The following is an 18,814-nucleotide window of genomic DNA, read 5'->3' as shown; positions in this document are numbered from 1 at the left end:
AAAGTGCTGTTTTTTTTTCTTCATGATAGATACTCTCTTACAACTTTTACATATTGCCATGGCAATTACTTTATGGTGGAAACAGTATGAAAAAGTTGTGATATGCTCAATTGTGGTGGAAAATAAGCCATGACTTTACTATTGGAAGTCATTTTTTGTCTCCCCCCTTTTAACGTCACTTATTTTCTCCATAACTCTTTTCAATAGGATCTCCTTTTGACAGGATTGCTGTCATCTCACCTCTTTTTCTGTCTCCAACATTACTTTTTTTTTTATGGGTTAATTTAATCTAGACTATAAAATACTTTTCAATGCCTAAAAATAATAGGTAAAAGCATTATAAGTAGTTTTATCGAACAATTTTTTCTATTTTAATTATTTATTTTTTAAAGCGCATCCGGTCGTTTCATTATTTTAATAATTATTTTATTTTAATATTATTTTTTAAAGATTTCTTTATTCTTTCTCTAACTTTTATATTTTTGAATATTAATATATTTTCAACGGCCATATTTTTTAATTTTTTTTTTCTAATGGCAATATTTTTTAAAATTTGTATTTTTCATAACAGTCATATTTTTGAATTTTTTGACGACATGGAACCCAATGGACGGTGATGGCAAGACTCGAAATAAATAGATGCCCTTGTGGAGAGAAAATGGTGCTAAGCAAAATGGGTGAGAAAAGGCAAAGAAAATGGTAAAGAGAGGCATGGGTGGGCAAAGGAAAAGAAGAGGAGGAGAGGGAACAATTCACTCACTATATATATATATTTTTTCTTTAGCAGAATAATGAGGCTGCTGGGGAGGGATTTAAAGCTTTTTCATCAAATTGGCTCACCAAAATGACCAAAAAATATTTTTAGTGAGGCTACTAATAATGCTCTTAGTGCAATCGGTTAAACCCGTGCTGCTTTGAACGGGTTACCAAATCCGCAAAAAAATTAAAATTACATAAATAGAAGATGAAGAAAAAAGATAAAGCACTAAACTAAACTTTAGTATTATCATATTATCCTTGACTCTTGTGCAAACAGAATCAATTTATGTCCTCACATTAACGAATCCAATAAGGTTTTTATATTAGCACTGAGCTGTTTATTAGAATGAAATTGTGTGTTTCAAATTTGGAGTTCACATGGTATATTTGTTAGAGAATAAACCTAGAACTGCCTGCTACGAAACATCGAGATGTGTTTGTCTGAGAATATTAATTAATAAATCTATTATATTGGGAAAGGAGAAGAAAAAAATTAATCTGTTTAATTATGACTTTAATATATTGAGATTAATACAAAACACATGATCTTATTCTTCCCAAATAGATTTTGTGCCGCATAATATGCGTGTACTACTAAACAATAAATATTATAAAAATTATCAGGTGTGATGTTTTTTTCGTGGGCAACACTATTTTTTTTATCTTAATAATATTAAAACCATTTCACCAAGTTTTTTAATGTCCAACCTATAATATAAAAAAATGTCTGAAATTTCACGGACAGTTTAGAGGTGGTTCACATGTTTTTGGTAGGTGTGTCATGTTGGGTTAAAATTATGTGAGACATGATTATAAGACAATTTAAGTTAATTATATCAAATTTTTTAATCAAAATTGTTAGACTTTATGTCGCGTGTCGGGTTCGAGGCGTATTGAGGTATGAGTATAAGATTATATAGGTTTAAGCATAACCCGACTTATTTAATTCAACGGACCAAACTCATTAACTTAAACCTGTTACGTTAATTTCATGTTGGATTTGTTTTGGGTATGGGTGTGTAAAAATTGACAATCTTATATTTTGGTAAATGGACATATTCAAGTGATAAGGAGACCGTTGAGTTGACAAGTAATCTAATTCAAACAAATGAAAATTAATTATATGGGACATGCCGTATACTAATAAAAATGACATGGCCGGCATAAAGTTGAAGTGTTTTAAAATAATAGTGTTGATAGGGGTACTATAAATTTTCCTATAAGTTATTTACAAACTTAATAAATAAGAAAAAACTACCCTAAGTGAGAAATTCTTTCACACAAAGCCTCTGGCTCTTCCGGCTTCCGCCATCACGATCCCTCTCCTTCCTTCTACGTAATATACCTCCTCCACCGCTCACCAGTGGAAGACTAGTGCCGTCACCCTGAGCTTCCTCAAAGAGAAATCCTAGAGAGTCGGATTATTAATGCAATCTACAATAACTAAGGGCAGTTTTGTTATTAGGAGAACATTGATAATTGAGGAAAAATATTATTATAATTGAAAGTTTGAGAAATATTGTCAATTAAGTGATAGTTTGAGGGGTATGTGAACTTTTCCCTAAAGATTAATCAAGAGAGAAAGAGAAAAATGAAAGAAAGAAAGAAAAAGAGGTGTTTGATTGATATATACTTTTGTATACAACTCCCCTTTATTCTACAATCATATAATCCCCAGATCAGATGACTTAGTACAATATTTTAGCTTATCAAGTTAAAAAAAAAAATATAATAAAAAAAAAAAATCATAATATATGGGGATGATGACGGTAGTGGATTCTGAGAGCAGCACTAGGGGTTCATTTTCTTTGTAATTGGTCATCAGAAAAGAACAAAAATGATCGGATCTGGGGTTGTTCCCGGCTAGGGGAGCAAAAAGAAATTAACACAATTCCAAGGAGAAAAAGGTAAGAGAATGGGGGCATTATTAATATTTAAACGATCCTAAAGTCTCTTGTACCGAAAATCAAGCCAAATTCAGAATATTTTGACACTAATCAGACAAAATATGAAGCATTAATTATTCACAAGTGGGTGCATTTTATAATTACCCCAAAAAAAGTGGTTCATTATTTAGTGTCTTAATCTTTGAATTCATAGCAAGTGCGTGGAAAAAGAGAAAAAACAATTAACCTAGGATCCGGTGCGTTAACCAATGAGCTATATTTTGCCACTTGTGTCCTAGCACATATTGAATTTATATAAACAAAACTCATAAAGGTAACCAAACATTCTTAAATAAATTGATGCGGGCCAAAGATTTGTGTTACGATGTTGTATATAACGGTGTAAATAATGTTATGTAACAGAAGAGATAGTATCTGAAGGCACTCGATTGGGGTTAATGAACCCTAATTAACGTTACTAATCATAGATGTCACTGCTCAATGTGATCAAATTATATGCGGGATAACGAACCCCAGTTAACGCTACTGATCATATATAGATGTTACCTCTCAATGGCCTGCTATGAAACTAAGCTAAAAGAAGATGAACGGGAGTTATAAGTGTAGTTTCATGAAAATCTCTCCGTTCAATTAATCTCTTGAATTGGAGTGGCTAGAATCCGATGATAGAAGTTCATTCACCATTTGTTTGAAAAGCTTTGGAGGTGCCTTAGCCCACCAAGGCCTTTTGTAGAATAGCTCATAAAACACGTGGCATTGGTCGATTGGTTAGCCTCTTGGTCAATAGAAAAGGAAAAGAGAGGTTTGTGATGATTTTTAAATATTTTATGCTAGGTAATCTAGTATCTTTATGCATGAAGATAATCAATTTGATCCTTATAATCTGAATTTATTATGAATTTATGACCACATTTTTCATAGGGGCCCTCTTTTGGACTTCCCTGCGTAAAAGTGGTAGAGAGCGTAAATCTCCTGTGACATACTCGTTAGGAGTGTCCGAGGGGTCATTGGGCTTCGAGTCATGGTCTAAGGGCCAAATGGGCCAACAACAACCCACTGACCAACAAGGCGTTCGAGTTGGTTGGACTTGGACCGAGGGCTGGTCAACCCATGAAGATAATCAATTTGATCCTTATAATCTGACTTTATTATGAATTTCTGACCACATTTTTCATAGGGGTCCTCTTTTGAACTTCCCTGCGTAAAAGTGGTGGAGAGCGTAAATCTCTTATGACATACTTGTTAGGAGTGTCCGAGGGGTCATTGGCTTCGGGTCATGGTCTAAGGGCCAAATGGGCCAACAACAGCCCACTGACCAACTAGGGGTTCGAGTTGGTTGGACTTGGACCGAGGGCCGGTCGACCCATTAGTAATCAGTCCACTAGTGAGGCTAGTATTTATTCCATTTTGCACAGTAAGAAAAAAAGGTAAAAAATTCTCCCCTTCTTCTTGTACCACCTTCGAAGGTTCGGGGAATAGTTGGCCACCGAAAAAAGAGGTCGCCAATTTTTTTTGAACGGACATGACAAGCCACTTCGCACTGCTATCGTGGAAAAAGCATAAATATTAAGGAGTAAAATGAGAATGTGTAACATTTTACTTTGAGAAATTGCATCATCACATGGAGTCTCAACAAGAAACCAATAAAAGTACAAAAAAAAACCCTACGTAGGAAGTGGAAGAAGACCCGTGAAGATAGAGTAGCATAATAGTCGCGAATGTGATTGATGTCAACCTTGCAATATGTGACAAAATAAATGACCTAGCTAATTGATTATTAATCTTGGTGATAATTAATATGTTCACACAAGTAACAATTTGACCCCGTAACCATATCCAATTGTTAAACAAAATAATTTAATAATAAATAGATATACAAAGACATCTTATTTTTACAAATTAAATCAGATTATTTCAAAAAATAAAAATAAAAAAGGCTGGATGTGGACTTGCAGAAATAAATAAATAAATAAAATAGTACAATGTGATATATGTTTAATTAGGCAATTGTACAAATTTAGCCTGACCGGCAAAAATAGATTGGCTTCGAATTTACCGTCGTGTGATGGGGGGCACCCGACTAAAAGGGGAAATTAACTAACGAGCTAATAGCGATTCGTCTATTTAGACCCGACAAATTAAGGTTTTTCCCTCTAGAGAGATTGAATTTGACAAATTAAGGTTTTTCCCTCTAGATAGATTGAATTTGACAAATTAAGGTTTTTCCCTCTAGATAGATTGAATTTTATATATATATATATATATATATATATATATATATATATATATATATATATATATATTTTAATTCATTCTATTAAATTGACATATATTTTTAGATTAATGTAAAAAAATAATGTTTTAAAATGTAGAAAAGTTCACATTTCGGGCCGGATTGTAATTTTATTAAATATTTAACTACGTTTTTAAAATCGCGTTTTCATTACCTGTATTTTGAAATTGTTGGCTTTGTTTGTAAATGTTTTTTCTTTCATCTTTTGCTTTTAAAATTTTTTTTTTTTTTAAAAAAAAAATTAACAAACAATCAAAAACAAAAATTTTACTTCAAAAAACAGAATAGAAAGCACGGTCTAAAAAGCATTAACAAACAAAACCGATATATTGTTTTTTCAATTTGTGCGTTTTGAAACCATTAAACCAAACACAGGCTTCTTTTTTTTTTTCTTTTTTTTTTCTTTTTGATATGTGGGAAAGAATAATTTGAACTAATGACCTTTACTTCATGAGACATGATCTATAATCGATTGAACTATCCCGTAAGGACAAAAATGACATGTATCATATCAGCTCAAAAAAAAAAAAACAAAACAAAAGCTTAGCTTAATGAGCCGGTAAGCCGGGTTGTAATTAGGGAGGTGGCTAGGTTGATGTATGACAGCTTGGATGGAGACCTTAGTGATTCTTTGTTTAATCCTTTAGAAATCAGTATAATTAAATTTCCAATGTAGGTTGATTAATTTAGCATTTTGTTTGTATAGCTTTTCAATGCCATGACCCCACTAGGGATATAGGACGTGTACCAAATTCAATTTTCATAAAGTTGAAAGGGAAAGCCTAATGAATCTCCACATTTTTTTAATCACTTAAATTATTGCCTTATTTTGTTTCATTTTGGAACCACTTATAATCTTCCCAAAACATGCAATACACACACACAAGCTCTCCTATATATTATCCCTAATTATACCTTCTCTACTCCCACCCCTCTACTTGATTTGATTTCTAGTTTCTACTAATCACATCTTTATTAATTTTTAAGAAAATTATTCAATTGGGTCATGTGATTTGACCTTATACCAAATAAATAATTGTGGTTTCAAAATAAACTCTTTTTTTTTCTTCTTTTTTTTTTTTCAAATGAAACTATAAATTTATGTTGTATGTTTATGTAACAAAATAATCCGTTTATAAAAATTTTATTCCGTTTTTGTTTTTAATAAAGCCCCTATCAAATTAAAAGCTTACTCTAAAGTCACAATAATTAAAAAAAATAGTTCAGAAGTGGGGGTGGTGGTCGACCACTCTTTGATTTTGTAGGTTGCTGACCACCTATAGGATAGGTTTATAGGGGGTGGTTCGGTCACCTCAAAACTGGCCTCCAAGATAGTAGGACAATCCTTAAAAGGCCTTCAAAGATAGACCAGGTAGTTGATCACCCTCAAATTATTTTTTCTTTAGTTTTTTTTGTTTATATAACTTTTTATTTGAAATAGAACATAATTTCATAAGAATTATGTAAGCAAAATTGTTGGAATTTGTACGAATAAATCGTTTAGTTACTGAGAAGTTCATTTTGAAATCACAAATAAACGTGTTAAAAAGGTTAAACTTCATGAACCAATTTAATAATTTTCCAATTTTTTTTTCATGTTAATTTTGGGGTTTGACTTCAAAGTTTCTGTTTCAATAAGTCTTAGTTAGGGTGGTACTCTTTATGGAAAATAACATATATTGACAAAAAAATACAAAGAAGAGATTTAGAATAGCAGATTAGATATAGATTCCTAGAAAAGAATAATAATAATAATAAATAAAGAAGGTGGAGCTAGCCGGGTCGATGGTGCAATTTTCTCGTCAACTCGTCATGACGACATGATAACGAAATTTACTGTCTAATTTATGCATTTTATTACATTAAACCTATTAGGTATAGACAAAAATGTGATGGATTTTATTTTTAATATATATATTGATTAGTGTAAATTTTTTTAGATTTCATTAATGTTCTGACGGTCCGAATCAAACTATAATTTAACTAGACTTGAGAGAGCAGTTGGTGGCAATTCAGGACACCACTTGCCATTAATTTCTACAATGTCTAAATTGAATTTCAATCATACAAGTACTCTTACACACATTGTATAGCACATTCATTTATCTGTCTTTAAATATCTTATTGGCACGTGCATATTAAAAGATTATTACAAATTATTGAAAAATTGCGCAAAAAAAATCTCAATCTATACGAAGATTTGAGTTGATTTTCTTTCTAAAATCTATTAAAAACTAATAACTAAACTTTGCTAAATTAAAAAACAAAACAAAAAGGGTCCTAATTTGAGAGGGTGCCATAAACACGGTACAGTTTGGAGGCAAGAAGTGGACACATGATGAATTAGCCAGTAACTCACGTTAGACCTCATCCATTATCTTTTGTTTCCTTGTTTCCTTGTCAAACCCATCCTCCTCGTGGTACGTAGCTTTGCCGATAGACTGACAAGGATTGGGCTTTAATTGCTTTAAAAAAATTGATATTATTATAAAGAAAAATACTATTTTTTATTTTTTATTTTTTAAAAATATCAAATAAAAAAATGACTGAAAACGAATATTATTACTACAGACATTTTTTATTTTCAATTTTTTTTTTTAAAAAAAAAAATATTAAAAAGAAAGACAAAAGTTGAACACAAGTCGGACAAAATAATTGGGTTTCTATCATCCCTCGAGTGGAAAACAAGCCCTAGACTTCACATTTGATGTTGATGCATCAAGCTTTCACACTCTAAAACTCAACGGCGTAATTTTGTGCTTTCAATTTTTTTTTGGACTAAATTTTTTAGAGGGTATTTTTTTTTTCTTTCAATTTTTAGTTGTGATGTAATATAAAAGTATAAATAATTTTGAATATTTTATTAGCTTTCTATGTTAAGAATTATTTGTTAATGCTTTTATTTTTGTCCTAAGAAAAAAAAAATTACCCTAAAAAGCATTACCGAACGATGCTGAATATATCTAAACTTGGTTGTGGAATGGAAGTTTCTGTTAAGAACTTGAATTTATTAGTTTGAAGCTAATAATATTATATATTAATTACATATATCCATTTAAATATTCATTTTTTTATTCTTTTAAAACATTCATAATTTTTTTTTTTTTTTTGATAAATACAAAATTGGTCATTGCGGTTGGCGTAAATGAGAAATCACTCCATGTAGTATAAAAAATAATTTATAAGTCCATGTAGTTGGCATAAATTATAAATTACTCCACGTGGTATAAAAAAATCATTTATAGGTTCTCAAGGTATGCCAAAATAACAGTTTACTCCATGAAATCAATTTCCGTTAAGGAACTTAACAAAATTTGTCATTTTGCCATCTAAGATTACATATCAGCCTTCACTTAACGTCATATTGCTACATTAAATTAACATAATCTCTTATTTCTCCAAAATTTTACCCCGTGCATAACTCTCCCTTATCTTCATTTTCCTCTACCACTTCACAAAATGTGTCCATCAAATTCTTGCAAAATTCTCATAAATCGTGACGAGGAATACGAAAACGAGGAAGGGTTACGCACAGAGTAAAATTTTGGGGATAGAAAAAATTATGTTAATTTATAGTAGCAATATAATGTGACAAAATAACGGATTATGTTAAGTTACTTAACGAAAATTGATTTTATGGAGTAAATTGCTATTTTGGCCTACACTGAGGACCTGTAAATTATTTTTTATACCACAAGAAATGATTTGTAATTTAGGCCAACTATAAGGACCTATAAATTATTTTGTATACCACATGGAGTGATTTGTCATTTAGGCCAACCACAAAAAACCAACTTTGCATTTATCCTTTTTTTTTTTTTTTTTGTATATGTAAGTACAACGAAAAAGAAACAACTAAATACAAGGAAGAAATGGACTTTCTCACTATATATGGAAAACATTCATAGATTTAGGTCTATTTGGTGTTATTGTTTTAATAAGTGCGATTTTAAAAATTTTGTTTTTAAAATTGCAAAGGCGTTTGGTAAAACATATTAATATATATATATATATATATATATATATATATCAAATATTTGTTATGTGAAAGCAATTTTTTTTTTTCATTTTCTTCTTTCTCACTTAATTTTATCTTTTTTAAACAAAAATTTTAACAAATACAGAACACTAAAAACTGTTTTTACAGTATGTCACATCAAAACGTTTTTTGTTTTAAAAAAAAAATAACACCATCCAAAAACTATTAATAAATATAGTCATCTCAATGTCAAGATATGGGCAGAAAGAGTACAATAATTTCACGCAATTGCTTTGGAAATATATATATTTTAATATGGGCTGGAGGCAAATATATATATATATATATTTGTTTTAAAATTTTCACAATTGCTTTAAAACAAATATATATATATATATATATATATATATATATATATATATATATATATATTTCTTTTTTTAGTTTGACCCCTCAAAAGAAATTGTAATACAATCTAACCCACCCCCCGAAAGTTAAATTCCTAGTTCATGAGTAGCTGTTTGAAAGGATTTATTAGTTTTTAATGGTGCATGTAAAGACATTCACTATGTTTAATTATAATTAAAAATGATTAAATAATGGATTGAACATTGCACTAAGCTACAAAAGTGGAAAGAAATAAAATGGGAAATTAACTGAAATGAGCATATTTAGTAAACAATTATCTTACGTATAGGGTGGTCCAAGACCTACTTGTGTAGCAAGTAAAAGTTAAAATCAGCAACATTGTTTTAATTATGACAACTCAAAGTGGAAAACAAGCCCTAGACTTCACATTTGACGTTGATGCATCAACCTTTCACACTCTAAAAATCAATGCATCAAGCTTTCAAATTTGTGCTTTTAAATTTTCGTTGGGCAAAACTTTTTAGAAGGGTTTTTTTTTTTTTTTCGTTGTGATATAATATGAAAGTAAAAATAGTTTTGAATGTTTTGTAAGCGTTTTATGTTAAGACTTATTTCTTAATATTTTTACTTATTTTGTTTTTTTTTTTTATAAAAAAATTACTATAAAAAGCGTTACCAAACGAAGATGAGACTTGATTGTGGAAGGGAAGTTCTTGTTTAAAACTTAAATTTATTAGTTTGAAGCTATTAATATTATATATTAATGACATATATCCATTTCAACATTATTTAATATTATTTAAAAACATTCATACTTTTATATATATATATATATATATATATATATATATAAAACAAAAAGAAACATTTAGATACAAGGAAAAGAGGATCTTTCCTACTAGGAATGAGAAACATTTATAGATTGAAAAACTTCATTTACTTTCATGAATTGTCATTTATTTTGTAATATCCATTCTAAATAGGGGCGGAACTAGGATTTGTAGCCTGGGGGGACGAATTTTTTTTTTTTTTTTGTTGGAGAGATGGGCCGACTTATATAATTACAAAATCACATAAATATATATAATCTTTTTATATATGTTTGTGTTCATATAAAATAAAGCATAGAAGTCTTACATTTAATCTCATGTCATCGCAAATACACAATAGTATAAACAACTAGCAAATTAATAGCTTAGGAAAAAAAAGAAAACTAGCAAAATAGACTAAACACAATCTATAGGGTCCAAGAAAAATGTATCTTTGAGCGTGAACTTCTTTTCCTAACAATCATCTAAAGCCTCAAATAGCAACAATGCTACGAGTCGAGCCAAACAATTTGGTGGGACAAATTTATAAAATTGATATATTTGAAGGACATTTATGAAAATTTGTAAAAATTTGGGGGGACATTTGTCCCCCCACCCCAAGCATGGGTCCGCCCTTGCTTCTAAAGTTTAAAACCTCTCAATTTAGTGTATTGAACATTTAATTTTTTTAATATCCCTACCTGTTAGGATTTTTCGTTAAATCCCAACAAAATTCCCAAAATACACCCCTTTTGTTTAGAAAAATATTTTAAATATTTTGTAAAGATTGAGGCATGGATATTTTTACAAATACTGTTAAATTTGGACCAACACCTTAATCTTTGCAATTTTTTCTCCTTTTTTTTTTTTCTAAAACAAATTGGGTTTTTTTTTTTTTTTTTTTTAAAAAAAGGGTCAAACAAAAAAGTTAAAAGATGGATGAGATTGCAAACAATTGACAAATGAATATACTTAATTAAAAGAAATTAAACTTTATAAGAAGCATCGCAAAAGTAATGACAATTTAAGAGAGTAAAGTGAAATTGTTCCTCCATAGATTTAGATGGTGAATAAAATATTTTATATATAGAAGTACAATAAAAAAGAAACAACAAAATACAAGGAGGAGAGGGTCTATGAAAACATTCATAGATTTAGATAGTTAATAAAGGCTATGCTTCCTACGATTTTGAATAAATAGAAACAAGTTTTTTCCAGTGAGTGAAAGCAGTGACTGTTTTTTAATTGATATATATATATATATATATATATATATTTGGATGTTTCGTTAAATTTCTAAATAAAATGCTTATGAACATCATAATCTGGTTTTTTTTTTTTTTTTTTTTTTTTTTTTTTTTAATATGTCCGCACATGTAGGAGATGAAGATTTGAACTAATGACCTTCGCTTCATTAGGCATAGTCCCAACTGATTGATTTACCTCTTGAGGAGAACATCATAATCTGTTGCAGAGCGTGGAATCTATCACTTCTCTTGAGAATTTAAACCATTATACAAATTGATGGTTTAATTAAATTTCATATATCTAATACTTTATATATTATTTGATTTAAAATTTTAAAATAAATAACAAAATAAAATCTGGAGTAGTAAAACATTTCATAGTAGTGGGTTAAGGTGAGATGGGCACATGGCGAAAGGTGAATGGTCCCAAGAAGTCCCCGGTCAATGGTAATCTGAGGTGGGTCCCAGGAAAAGATGCTTTGGCTATGCAGGTCAAAGAAATTGACCGTGATAGTGTGTGACCTGCCGCACACGCCAACACAGAAAACAATAAACAAAACTGTGTCGGTCGTTGTCATTTATTTTGTCCTAAACGGCAACGTCTCCTTCAACTTTCCTAATCCAAGTCGACCATACTGTCGCTATCGACGCTGTACCGGCTGCCACGCACTCTCGACTCCAACCTTGACCGTTGATTTCTTTGCCCACTGTAGCCTCCGGTTGTCGACATGCGTTTCCACGAGAATCACGCGCTCCCATTCTCTATTTTTTTTGCATTATAATAATAATAATAATAATATTCTAACATTAATTTTCTTCACAGATTAACTCAATCTAATTGATTAAATATATTTATTTAATTAATTAATATTCTAATCTACACAATTTTAAAACTTAACAATTTTTTTTTTTTTTTTAACATGTCAGCACAAGAGGGTGGAGAAAAATTCAAACTAGTAACCTCCGCTCTATTAGGCGTGATATCAGCCGATTGAACTACTTTTAAGACAAAAACTTTACCAATTGGATCAAGTGACAAGTGCACATTAATTTGCGATTGATTGAAAAAGAGGTCTTTGAATTGTCTATGATGTTAGGAACACAGGACCAGTAAATATTTAATGCTGCTTTTTTGAGTTGCAAGATATTTCAAAGAGGGTATGGTCCTCTGAAATCCTACTACTCAATTATCCTCAAATATTGTCTTACGTATTAAAGTTTCTTAAACGGTTTTTTGTTTTGTTTGTATATTTGTTTGAAACCTTAATTTGATATAGTACAACAATTAGATCAAAAACTTAAGGGAACTTTGTTAAGCCAAGTTCTGATAAAAAAATTTAAGGTAGCTTATGAAATAAAAAGCAAAAATTATAGCCTGCACCAAAACCATAGAAGAAATCAAAAGTCCTACATGAGAGTTAATTCTATTGGGATGTTGTGTAAAATAATATTTTATAACGTTCAATAGAGATGTGACACATTAGATAAAAATACCAAATATAATAGAAATTAAAACACAATTTTTTTAATTCAAATCAATCTCATGGGCTTTTTTATCCATTCTAACCAAACACCCACCACCAAACTCTCTACCCTAGCCACTTATGAGTGATACCGAAGTTTTCAAAACTAACCAAGATGGTGGTTCCGTGGTTTTGTTGGTAATTTTATCAATGAATATTTTGTCTATAAGTTATTTTGTTAATAGAAGAAAAATTATTTGGTGTGAATGGTTATATTATTTTGGGATAACTTCATTGATGACCCATGACCTTCCACTTGATTTGACAAACCTCATCTCAAACTTCAAAATCTCTCAATTTAGCCCCCTAAACTTTCAATTGCTCTTAATTTGAACCCATCTGTCAAATTTAGCCGTTAGAAATACCAAAAAATACTAAAATACTGATTTTCATTTTTTTTAAATAAAAAAATCGTTTTGGAATTAAGGGTAAAGTTGAAATTTTATAAAAAAAGTTAGGGTTATAAACGTCATTAAATATTTAAAATCTGACGAATGTGTCCAAATTGATTACAATTGAAAGTTTAAGTGACTAAATTGAGAGATTTTGAAATTTGGAAGAGTTTGTTAAATCGGGTGAAAGTTCAAGAGTTTTCAGTGAAGTTACCCCTATTATTTTTTAATGTTTCAAATTTAGGTATATCTATATATACTTCCTATTGGAGAATGTATTGAAGTTATTATCATAATTTATTTTTAAAGTAAACGTCGGAATCATTTAAAGCAAACGTTGTTAATCATTTTGATAAGGCCTTGTACGTAAGTTGTAACATGTTTTTTGGTGGACTGGCTTCGAAGATTCTTTTTCCAAACTGGTCAGGTAAACTTCTATATATATATACAATATTATTGTCGTGTTACTTCTGCCGTGAGACGAAGAAAGACATATAAAAATAAAGTTACATCTTACATGCATGAATCTGAAAGTAAAGAAGCTTATTTTAGCCTTGAGTGATGAGAAAAATAAAAGATTAAGAAACGTTTGCTCAGCTGCATGATATGCAACTTCTAATCGTTAAAAAATATGCAATATTTCTAGAAGGAGAATAACACAATTAAATAAGATTGTTATTAAGGTAGTACAACTTTTTATTATAAGTCTATTATAATGACGAATAGAAAAAATATATTAAAAAAAAGGTCTATTATAATGACATATATATTGTTGTTACCGTGCACTATGAAATCGAAAAGAGTGGAGATCAAGAGAGAGTCGAAACATAGATTTACGTAGTTCGATAATGTGCTTACGTCCACAATAAAGTGCGGCTATATTTTTATATTAATATTCAGGGTTACAACATAACATACTTATAGGCAATGTACGAATGTTTTTTGAAAAACCCCAAAATAACCCTAATTCTCCACTATGTAAACGAAGCCACTCCATCTACTCGGCCAACCACTAGTATTCCAGTATTACTCTCTATGCCTGAGAGTATATGAGCCACTAATTCCAATACATACACTTATTGCGTTAATAATTAAAATGTGGACTTTCACATGTAGGGCTTGTAATTTTTGAAACAACTTGCAAACTCGATACAAATTTAACAAGAAATTTAGAGGATTAGGGTTGAAGGGTACTCTAACCTATTTAATTAAATTAATCGAATTATAGTTGAGTTATATAGTTTTATACTTATTTCTCAACAAAACTTAGAATCTACACAGACTACATGTGACATACGAGTTCACAATTTTTCATACGACCCATAAACCGACATGAACCAAACACAAAATGAATCAAGTTAGGATTAACATGATCATACTTATGCTTTACTATGACTCAATTCCAACATGTAAACACAAATCACCGCCCATAATCCCATATAATTTATTACGTTTAGAAACCGGCGTATAAGACGAATCACCAATGGTCGGCCCAATTTCTTTGCGTGTTGAACATTTTGAAAGCGACGTGTCGACGTGATGGTGCTTAGAATTTAAAAAACAAAGCTTGGTGCATATAAAAATTGTACCACAAGATTCCCAATCTTATAAACTATTGAAAAATTGAGTATTTAAAAAGAGAAAAATTGCTATAGGTTAATGGACTGCCGTTCTCTTGTATTTGGAATTGGATTGTGACGAACGCAAAAGCAGGCATTTGATCTAGAAGCTTACCGCCGAAAAAGAAAGATATATATATACGTGGACAGATAATGGCCTTTAAAAGGTGACCCTCGAAAGTATATAGTTCTAGAGCGTATCTTAGGCCACCCAATGCACTCTAAAATGACAATACAATAATATACTAGAAAAAAAAAATTACAAATTATTCACGTGTTTTTTAAAGTACTTTTAAATTTAAAAATTCTTAATTAAGAGTATTGAATTTTTAATTTCTTTTAATTATCTCAATTGATAAAGATATTCCGTTAAATCTTGTCAAAATACTTTAAATACCCTTGTGTTTTTATTATTAAAAAAAAAAATTGTAAAGATTAAGGGACTTATTTATTTATTAAAAGACATTTTTGCAACATCTTTGCAATATATATTAAAAAATTAGTATTTTGAAAAATTTGATAATATTTAATAGAAAATTATAACCCATCAGAAGTAGATAATTGAAAGTTCGAGACCCTTAATTGAGAGTTTTAAAACTTTGAGAGATATTATCAAAACGAGTAGAAACTCATGAGAGTTTTCTGATCTCAACATTTAAAAAAAAAAACAAAAAAAGAGGTGGGTGGGAGGAAAGTGCTAACCTCTATGCCTAACAACAAAAGTATCACTCATTATCATAGCCTGTCTTTAATCGAGTAATAAATATTCTTTAGAAAAAGCTGTTAATTGAATGGAAAGGTTTGTGACGTATATATGTGACAAATTTTTCGTCTATTAAATTGATATATGTATTTAAAATACGTTATTTTTATAAAAATTTTAAAAAATATAAGTGGGAATCATATAAACACATGTCTTCCATTTACCAGTTGATTGAAAAAAGTAGGAAGAGAAACATCCAAAAGATATGATCAGCTTCTGCGCTGGTCTTCCATCAAACTGGGAATAAGAATTAATTAAAAGAATAATATGTCGTATTTGTTTGTGATTAACTTTTTAATTATCACTGCTAACCTCATCCAACAACATTCCAACCTCCCTAGGAAATCAAACGTTTGTAAATTTTTATATCATCATCAAATGGTCCCCAATATTTCAAGACCCCCAGAATTGCCGGAGGTGCGCTTCTGATAATTTCCTTTTTTTTTCTTTTTTTTTTTTCCTGCTATACATGTTAATTAAATAGATTAATCCAAATAATTTTTTCTAATTTAATTTGAAGAAACCTTTTGTTCTTTTATTTATTTTTTATTTTTATTTTTTAAAATGGAAGATCATCCCATTAAGGCCAGCGTGCATAGACTTTCACTCCCCGGCAAAAACTCTAGTCAATTCTTTGTCATTATTACTCCAAAGCAGATAATCCACTTAAGCATCGGACTTACCTCCTGCCAACACATCCCAACAAGCTTTTGTGCTTACATGTTCTCTCTTTTTACCCGCATTCATCCCTTCGGAAAACTGTTCCAACACAAGCACATTGAAAATACATTTTACTCCCTAAACTATCTATTCATCTGCACTTTTAACTCCAATATTTAAAAAGTGACATTTTACATCCTCAAACTTTCATATTGTTGCAATTTGACCATTCTTACTTCTTTCTTTTTTTTTTTTTTCCAAAATGCCTCCATCCCAAGTTAAAAAAAAAAAAAAAAAAAAAAGTGATGGCCGGCTACCCCTTAATTTTTAATTTTTTTTTAAAAAAAACTTGGGATGGGGCATTTTGGGAAAAAAAAAAGTTTAGAATGATTGAATTGCAATAATTTGGAAGTTGAGAGATAAAATGTCACTTTTTAAACTTTGGAGTTAAAAGTGCAAATAGGTAGATAATTCAAATAGTAAAGTGTATTTTCTGCTATTTTATTTATTGAAATTGAGTTTGTCATATGTTATGATCACAGACGTAACCATGCATGCATGCATATATGGGTAACAATCGTCATCTCATATGCATGCATGAAAAAGAGTAGATGGCATTAGTAGATTCAAAAGTAAAAAAATAAAAAAGGAAAAAAATAGAAAAAAGAATAAAAAGCAGAAGCAATACCAAAAGGGTAAGTCCAAAAAACAGGGTGCTTTTGTTATGTATAAAGAGAAACAAAGTATTTCTTGCACGATCAAAGTGGAGCATGCCACCCTATGTGTAAGCTGCCTGGAAATATCATAAATAATTTATATTTAAAAGATGAGATTATATTTTTAATTAACAAAAAAGTTTGGAGGAATTTTATAGGGGAATGAGTGGGCCGGAAAGCGGGAGTGACAAGTAATTTAAAATAAGCCAACGTGAAACACCTGATTTGGAAAAAAGATTCTGTCCCAATTTCTTAAAGAGAAATGCTTGGCTTCATTAAAAAGTTTATCTTTTGGTCATTTTAATCTTAGGTGGCATGACTCATTTTCATTTTTTACTGTGGCATGACCCATTAAAATCTATTAATTTTAAAATGGGTCATGCTACCTAGGATTAAAATGGTTAAAAGATGAACTTTTTAATGAAGTCAAGCATTTCGCTTTCCTAAATTTGGCCACCTTCAAGTGAAAACCTTCTCTATTGATTTAAATTACTCAAATTACTAAATATTTTTATTTAAGTAAATAATCTCAAACATTTAGTAAGTCGGTCAAAAATATACTTTTAATCCGTTCTAACTACCAACATATTTGAAAGAAAAATAATAAGTGTTTTCTTAGTGTTCTGCTGGTTATTTGTAATTTTTTTTTTTCTTCTAAAAATCTGGTGACCATAGAAATAAGCGACACTTTTTTTTTTTTTTTTTTTTTTTAGAAAATAATGTTCACCTAGGATCAAGAGATCATCAGAAAAACACCAAGCATTCCCCTATTTGAAATGTCGCTCCCAATATTTCATTTTTTTTCTATTGTTTCTCCCAATCTCCTATTATAATTACAATGTCTCATTTTTGCACCTAAAATGAAATTAACAAAAAAAAAAAATCAGTAAAAATATATATTAAGTAGTTTTATGATTAAGTGTGCAAAAGAAGTTTCTTCTAAAAAAAAAGTCAATAAAAATATAAATTAAAATAGACATTTTCATTTAGTGTAGGTGTCCAAAAGAAAGTTTCTTCTCGTTATATATATATATATATATATATTATTAGACATTTTCATTTAGTGGAGGCATGGTTTTAATATCTAACCACTTAATTCGTTGTGTCATTTTCTCCCTCTCAATTTTATTTAATTTTTATATGATGATTCAATTACACTCCACTCAATGATGGGCAGTAGTAGTGTATGATAGATCAATTGTGCTATATATAATAATATATATATATACATACATACATACATGTATATATTAATATAAATAATTTAATTAATGAAAGGGAATTGTGAATGTGTACAAGTTATGTGGTATATGAGAAGCCACCAATGAGAAGGTTCCAGCGAAGGGGGTGTGTAGACATTCCTATCCTTCTCCTGCTTTCTTGCAATCTTTATGTGATGGCGACCACGACGACGACGACTTGTGTGATGCATCATGGGACCCACATCACATGCCTCTACCAATACCAGCAAAAAAGAGAAAGTTACACGGGACCCACCCAAAAAAAATTAAAAAAAAAAATGTAGGGGACCACGCTTTTTGCGGATGGGGACCACACCTATGCCCCTATACTCCATAGGAGGGGAGAATTGGGAGCAAAAGCTAAACAGGGCTGTTGGAATCTCTCCCCCTGTTTTTCTATACCCTACACTGCTGACATCACCCAATGTAAAACAGCTTGACTGCGACCCAGATGGTTCTTTCTTGGATCCTAACTTTCGTATAAATAAAAAAAATTAAAAAATTATTAAATATTTTTATTTTATTTGTTTAGTAAAA

This window comes from Corylus avellana, chromosome 11 (genome assembly GCF_965113065.1).
Source record: "Corylus avellana chromosome 11, dhCorAvel1.hap1.2, whole genome shotgun sequence".
Lineage (NCBI taxonomy): Eukaryota > Viridiplantae > Streptophyta > Magnoliopsida > Fagales > Betulaceae > Corylus > Corylus avellana.
Note: the sequence above shows the minus strand (reverse complement) of the source record.